Below are 7,498 nucleotides of genomic sequence, written 5' to 3' on the forward strand. Positions count from 1 at the left end.
GTGTTATAGCTAGGTAGTCACCGACTAGTGTGTTATAGCTAGGTAATCACTAACTAGTGTGTTATAGCTAGGTAGTCACCGACTAGTGTGTTATAGCTAGGTAGTCACCGACTAGTGTGTTATAGCTAGGTAGTCACCGACTAGTGTGTTATAGCTAGGTAGTCACCGACTAGTGTGTTATAGCTAGGTAGTCACCGACTAGTGTGTTATAGCTAGGTAGTCACCGACTAGTGTGTTATAGCTAGGTAGTCACCGACTAGTGTGTTATAGCTAGGTAGTCACCGACTAGTGTGTTATAGCTAGGTAGTCACCGACTAGTGTGTTATAAGCTAGGTAGTCACAGACTAGTGTGTTATAGCTAGGTAGTCACCGACTAGTGTGTTATAGCTAGGTAGTCACAGACTAGTGTGTTATAGCTAGGTAGTCACAGACTAGTGTGTTATAGCTAGGTAGTCACAAACTAGTGTGTTGTAACTAGGTAGTCACCGACTAGTGTGTTATAGCTAGGTAGTCACCGACTAGTGTGTTATAGCTAGGTAGTCACAGACTCGTGTGGTATAGCTAGGTAGTCACCGACTAGTGTGTTATAGCTAGGTAGTCACCGACTAGTGTGTTATAACTAGGTAGTCACCGACTAGTGTGTTATAGCTAGGTAGTCACTAACTAGTGTGTTATAGCTAGGTAGTCACAGACTCGTGTGTTATAGCTAGGTAGTCACCGACTAGTGTGTTATAGCTAGGTAGTCACCGACTAGTGTGTTATAGCTAGGTAGTCACCGACTAGTGTGTTATAACTAGGTAGTCACCGACTAGTGTGTTATAGCTAGGTAGTCACCGACTAGTGTGTTATAGCTAGGTAGTCACCAACTAGTGTGTTATAGCTAGGTAGTCACTAACTAGTGTGTTATAGCTAGGTAGTCACAGACTAGTGTGTTATAGCTAGGTAGTCACTGACTAGTGTGTTATAGCTAGGTAGTCACCGACTAGTGTGTTATAGTTAGGTAATCACTAACTAGTGTGTTATAGCTAGGTAGTCACCGACTAGTGTGTTATAACTAGGTAGTCACAGACTAGTGTGTTATAGCTAGGTAGTCACCGACTAGTGTGTTATAGCTAGGTAGTCACCGACTAGTGTGTTATAGCTAGGTAGTCACCGACTAGTGTGTTATAGCTAGGTAGTCACCGACTAGTGTGTTATAGCTAGGTAGTCACCGACTAGTGTGTTATAGCTAGGTAGTCACCGACTAGTGTGTTATAGCTAGGTAGTCACTAACTAGTGTGTTATAACTAGGTAGTCACCGACTAGTGTGTTATAACTAGGTAGTCACAGACTAGTGTGTTATAGCTAGGTAGTAACCGACTAGTGTGTTATAGCTAGGTAGTCACAGACTAGTGTGTTATAGCTAGGTAGTCACAGACTAGTGTGTTATAGCTAGGTAGTCACAGACTAGTGTGTTGTAACTAGGTAGTCACCGACTAGTGTGTTATAGCTAGGTAGTCACAGACTCGTGTGTTATAGCTAGGTAGTCACCGACTAGTGTGTTATAGCTAGGTAGTCACTAACTAGTGTGTTATAGCTAGGTAGTCACCGACTAGTGTGTTATAGCTAGGTAGTCACCGACTAGTGTGTTATAGCTAGGTAGTCACGAACTAGTGTGTTATTTCTAGGTAGTCACTAACTAGTGTGTTATAGCTAGGTAGTCACCGACTAGTGTGTTATAGCTAGGTAGTCACTGACTACTGTGTTATAGCTAGGTAGTCACTAACTAGTGTGTTATAGCTAGGTAGTCACCGACTAGTGTGTTATAGCTAGGTAGTCACCGACTAGTGTGTTATAGCTAGGTAGTCACCGACTAGTGTGTTATAGCTAGGTAGTCACCGACTAGTGTGTTATAGCTAGGTAGTCACCGACTAGTGTGTTATAGCTAGGTAGTCACCGACTAGTGTGTTATAGCTAGGTAGTCAACGACTAGTGTGTTATAGCTAGGTAGTCACCGACTAGTGTGTTATAGCTAGGTAGTCACCGACTAGTGTGTTATAACTAGGTAGTCACAGACTAGTGTGTTATAGCTAGGTAGTCACCGACTAGTGTGTTATAGCTAGGTAGTCACAGACTAGTGTGTTATAGCTAGGTAGTCACAGACTAGTGTGTTATAGCTAGGTAGTCACAGACTAGTGTGTTATAGCTAGGTAGTCACCGACTAGTGTGTTATAGCTAGGTAGTCACCGACTAGTGTGTTATAGCTAGGTAGTCACCGACTAGTGTGTTATAGCTAGGTAGTCACCGACTAGTGTGTTATAGCTAGGTAGTCACTAACTAGTGTGTTATAGCTAGGTAGTCACCGACTAGTGTGTTATAGCTAGGTAGTCACCGACTAGTGTGTTATAGCTAGGTAGTCACGAACTAGTGTGTTATAGCTAAGTAGTCACTAACTAGTGTGTTATAGCTAGGTAGTCACAGACTAGTGTGTTATAGCTAGGTAGTCACTGACTAGTGTGTTATAGCTAGGTAGTCACTAACTAGTGTGTTATAGCTAGGTAGTCACCGACTAGTGTGGTATAGCTAGGTAGTCACCGACTAGTGTGTTATAGCTAGGTAGTCACCGACTAGTGTGGTATAGCTAGGTAGTCACCGACTAGTGTGTTATAGCTAGGTAGTCACCGACTAGTGTGTTATAACTAGGTAGTCACCGACTAGTGTGTTATAGCTAGGTAGTCACCGACTAGTGTGTTATAGCTAGGTAGTCACCAACTAGTGTGTTATAGCTAGGTAGTCACTAACTAGTGTGTTATAGCTAGGTAGTCACTAACTAGTGTGTTATAGCTAGGTAGTCACTGACTAGTGTGTTATAGCTAGGTAGTCACTGACTAGTGTGTTATAGCTAGGTAGTCACCGACTAGTGTGTTACAGCTAGGTAGTCAGTGACTAGTGTGTTATAGCTAGGTAGTCACCGACTAGTGTGTTATAACTAGGTAGTCACCGACTAGTGTGTTATAGCTAGGTAGTCACCGACTAGTGTGTTATAGCTAGGTAGTCACAGACTAGTGTGTTATAGCTAGGTAGTCACAGACTAGTGTGTTATAGCTAGGTAGTCACAGACTAGTGTGTTATAGCTAGGTAGTCACCGACTAGTGTGTTATAGCTAGGTAGTCACAGACTAGTGTGTTATAGCTAGGTAGTCACAGACTAGTGTGTTATAGCTAGGTAGTCACCGACTAGTGTGTTATAGCTAGGTAGTCACAGACTAGTGTGTTATAGCTAGGTAGTCACCGACTAGTGTGTTATAGCTAGGTAGCCACTAACTAGTGTGTTATAGCTAGGTAGTCACCGACTAGTGTGTTATAGCTAGGTAGTCACCGACTAGTGTGTTATAGCTAGGTAGTCACGAACTAGTGTGTTATAGCTAGGTAGTCACTAACTAGTGTGTTATAGCTAGGTAGTCACAGACTAGTGTGTTATAGCTAGGTAGTCACTGACTAGTGTGTTATAGCTAGGTAGTCACCTACTAGTGTGTTATAGCTAGGTAGTCACCGACTAGTGTGGTATAGCTAGGTAGTCACCGACTAGTGTGTTATAGCTAGGTAGTCACCGACTAGTGTGTTATAGCTAGGTAGTCACCGACTAGTGTGTTATAGCTAGGTAGTCACCGACTAGTGTGTTATAACTAGGTAGTCACCGACTAGTGTGTTATAGCTAGGTAGTCACCGACTAGTGTGTTATAGCTAGGTAGTCACCAACTAGTGTGTTATAGCTAGGTAGTCACTAACTAGTGTGTTATAGCTAGGTAGTCACTAACTAGTGTGTTATAGCTAGGTAGTCACTGACTAGTGTGTTATAGCTAGGTAGTCACTGACTAGTGTGTTATAGCTCGGTAGTCACCGACTAGTGTGTTATAGTTAGGTAATCACTAACTAGTGTGTTATAGCTAGGTAGTCACCGACTAGTGTGTTATAACTAGGTAGTCACAGACTAGTGTGTTATAGCTAGGTAGTCACCGACTAGTGTGTTATAGCTAGGTAGTCACCGACTAGTGTGTTATAGCTAGGTAGTCACCGACTAGTGTGTTATAGCTAGGTAGTCACCGACTAGTGTGTTATAGCTAGGTAGTCACTGACTAGTGTGTTATAGCTAGGTAGTCACAGACTAGTGTGTTATAGCTAGGTAGTCACTAACTAGTGTGTTATAGCTAGGTAGTCACCGACTAGTGTGTTATAACTAGGTAGTCACAGACTAGTGTGTTATAGCTAGGTAGTCACCGACTAGTGTGTTATAGCTAGGTAGTCACAGACTAGTGTGTTATAGCTAGGTTGTCACAGACTAGTGTGTTATAGCTAGGTAGTCACAGACTAGTGTGTTGTAACTAGGTAGTCACCGACTAGTGTGTTATAGCTAGGTAGTCACCGACTAGTGTGTTATAGCTAGGTATTCACAGACTCGTGTGTTATAGCTAGGTAGTCACCGACTAGTGTGTTATAGCTAGGTAGTCACTAACTAGTGTGTTATAGCTAGGTAGTCACCGACTAGTGTGTTATAGCTAGGTAGTCACCGACTAGTGTGTTATAGCTAGGTAGTCACTAACTAGTGTGTTATAGCTAGGTAGTCACTAACTAGTGTGTTATAGCTAGGTAGTCACCGACTAGTGTGTTATAGCTAGGTAGTCACTGACTAGTGTGTTATAGCTAGGTAGTCACTAACTAGTGTGTTATAGCTAGGTAGTCACCGACTAGTGTGTTATAGCTAGGTAGTCACCGACTAGTGTGTTATAGCTAGGTAGTCACCGACTAGTGTGGTATAGCTAGGTAGTCACCGACTAGTGTGTCATCAATGTAACTAGGTAGTCACCCACCGACTAGTGTGTTATAGCTAGGTAGTCACCGACTAGTGTGTTATAGCTAGGTAGTCACTAACTAGTGTGTTATAGCTAGGTAGTCACCGACTAGTGTGTTATAGCTAGGTAGTCACTAACTAGTGTGTTATAGCTAGGTAGTCACTAACTAGTGTGTTATAGCTAGGTAGTCACTAACTAGTGTGTTATAGCTGGGTAGTCACCGACTAGTGTGTTATAGCTAGGTAGTCACCGACTAGTGTGGTATAGCTAGGTAGTCACAGACTAGTGTGTTATAGCTAGGTAGCCACTAACTAGTGTGTTATAGCTAGGTAGTCACCGACTAGTGTGTTATAGCTAGGTAGTCACCGACTAGTGTGTTATAGCTAGGTAGTCACTAACTAGTGTGTAATAGCTAGGTAGTCACTAACTAGTGTGTTATAGCTAGGTAGTCACAGACTAGTGTGTTATAGCTAGGTAGTCACTGACTAGTGTGTTATAGCTAGGTAGTCACTAACTAGTGTGTTATAGCTAGGTAGTCACCGACTAGTGTGGTATAGCTAGGTAGTCACCGACTAGTGTGTTATAGCTAGGTAGTCACCGACTAGTGTGGTATAGCTAGGTAGTCACCGACTAGTGTGTCATCAATGTAACTAGGTAGTCACCCACCGACTAGTGTGTTATAGCTAGGTAGTCACCGACTAGTGTGTTATAGCTAGGTAGTCACTAACTAGTGTGTTATAGCTAGGTAGCCACCAACTAGTGTGTTATAGCTAGGTAGTCACTAACTAGTGTGTTATAGCTAGGTAGTCACTAACTAGTGTGTTATAACTAGGTAGTCACTAACTAGTGTGTTATAGCTAGGTAGTCACCGACTAGTGTGTTATAGCTAGGTAGTCACCGACTAGTGTGGTATAGCTAGGTAGTCACAGACTAGTGTGTTATAGCTAGGTAGTCACTAACTAGTGTGTAATAGCTAGGTAGTCACTAACTAGTGTGTTATAGCTAGGTAGTCACCGACTAGTGTGTTATAGCTAGGTAGTCACTGACTAGTGTGTTACAGCTAGGTAGTCACTAACTAGTGTGTTATAGCTAGGTAGTCACCGACTAGTGTGTTATAGCTAGGTAGTCACCGACTAGTGTGTTATAGCTAGGTAGTCACCGACTAGTGTGGTATAGCTAGGTAGTCACCGACTAGTGTGTCATCAATGTAACTAGGTAGTCACCCACCGACTAGTGTGTTATAGCTAGGTAGTCACCGACTAGTGTGTTATAGCTAGGTAGTCACTAACTAGTGTGTTGTAACTAGGTAGTCACCGACTAGTGTGTTATAGCTAGGTAGTCACTAACTAGTGTGTTATAGCTAGGTAGTCACTAACTAGTGTGTTATAGCTAGGTAGTCACTAACTAGTGTGTTATAGCTAGGTAGTCACCGACTAGTGTGTTATAGCTAGGTAGTCACCGACTAGTGTGTTATAGCTAGGTAGTCACATACTAGTGTGTTATAGCTAGGTAGTCACTAACTAGTGTGTTATAGCTAGGTAGTCACCGACTAGTGTGTTATAGCTAGGTAGTCACCGACTAGTGTGTTATAGCTAGGTAGTCACTAACTAGTGTGTTATAGCTAGGTAGTCACTAACTAGTGTGTTATAGCTAGGTAGTCACAGACTAGTGTGTTATAGCTAGGTAGTCACTGACTAGTGTGTTATAGCTAGGTAGTCACTAACTAGTGTGTTATAGCTAGGTAGTCACCGACTAGTGTGGTATAGCTAGGTAGTCACCGACTAGTGTGTTATAGCTAGGTAGTCACCGACTAGTGTGGTATAGCTAGGTAGTCACCGACTAGTGTGTCATCAATGTAACTAGGTAGTCACCCACCGACTAGTGTGTTATAGCTAGGTAGTCACCGACTAGTGTGTTATAGCTAGGTAGTCACTAACTAGTGTGTTGTAGCTAGGTAGTCACCGACTAGTGTGTTATAGCTAGGTAGTCACTAACTAGTGTGTTATAGCTAGGTAGTCACTAACTAGTGTGTTATAGCTAGGTAGTCACTAACTAGTGTGTTGTAACTAGGTAGTCACCGACTAGTGTGTTATAGCTAGGTAGTCACCGACTAGTGTGGTATAGCTAGGTAGTCACAGACTAGTGTGTTATAGCTAGGTAGTCACTAACTAGTGTGTTATAGCTAGGTAGTCACCGACTAGTGTGTTATAGCTAGGTAGTCACCGACTAGTGTGTTATAGCTAGGTAGTCACTAACTAGTGTGTAATAGCTAGGTAGTCACTAACTAGTGTGTTATAGCTAGGTAGTCACAGACTAGTGTGTTATAGCTAGGTAGTCACTGACTAGTGTGTTATAGCTAGGTAGTCACTAACTAGTGTGTTATAGCTAGGTAGTCACCGACTAGTGTGGTATAGCTAGGTAGTCACCGACTAGTGTGTTATAGCTCGGTAGTCACCGACTAGTGTGTTATAGTTAGGTAATCACTAACTAGTGTGTTATAGCTAGGTAGTCACCGACTAGTGTGTTATAACTAGGTAGTCACCGACTAGTGTGTTATAGCTAGGTAGTCACCGACTAGTGTGTTATAGCTAGGTAGTCACAGACTAGTGTGTTATAGCTAGGTAGTCACAGACTAGTGTGTTATAGCTAGGTAGTCACAGACTAGTGTGT

Source organism: Pecten maximus, unplaced genomic scaffold, assembly GCF_902652985.1.
Source record: "Pecten maximus unplaced genomic scaffold, xPecMax1.1, whole genome shotgun sequence".
Taxonomy (NCBI): domain Eukaryota; kingdom Metazoa; phylum Mollusca; class Bivalvia; order Pectinida; family Pectinidae; genus Pecten; species Pecten maximus.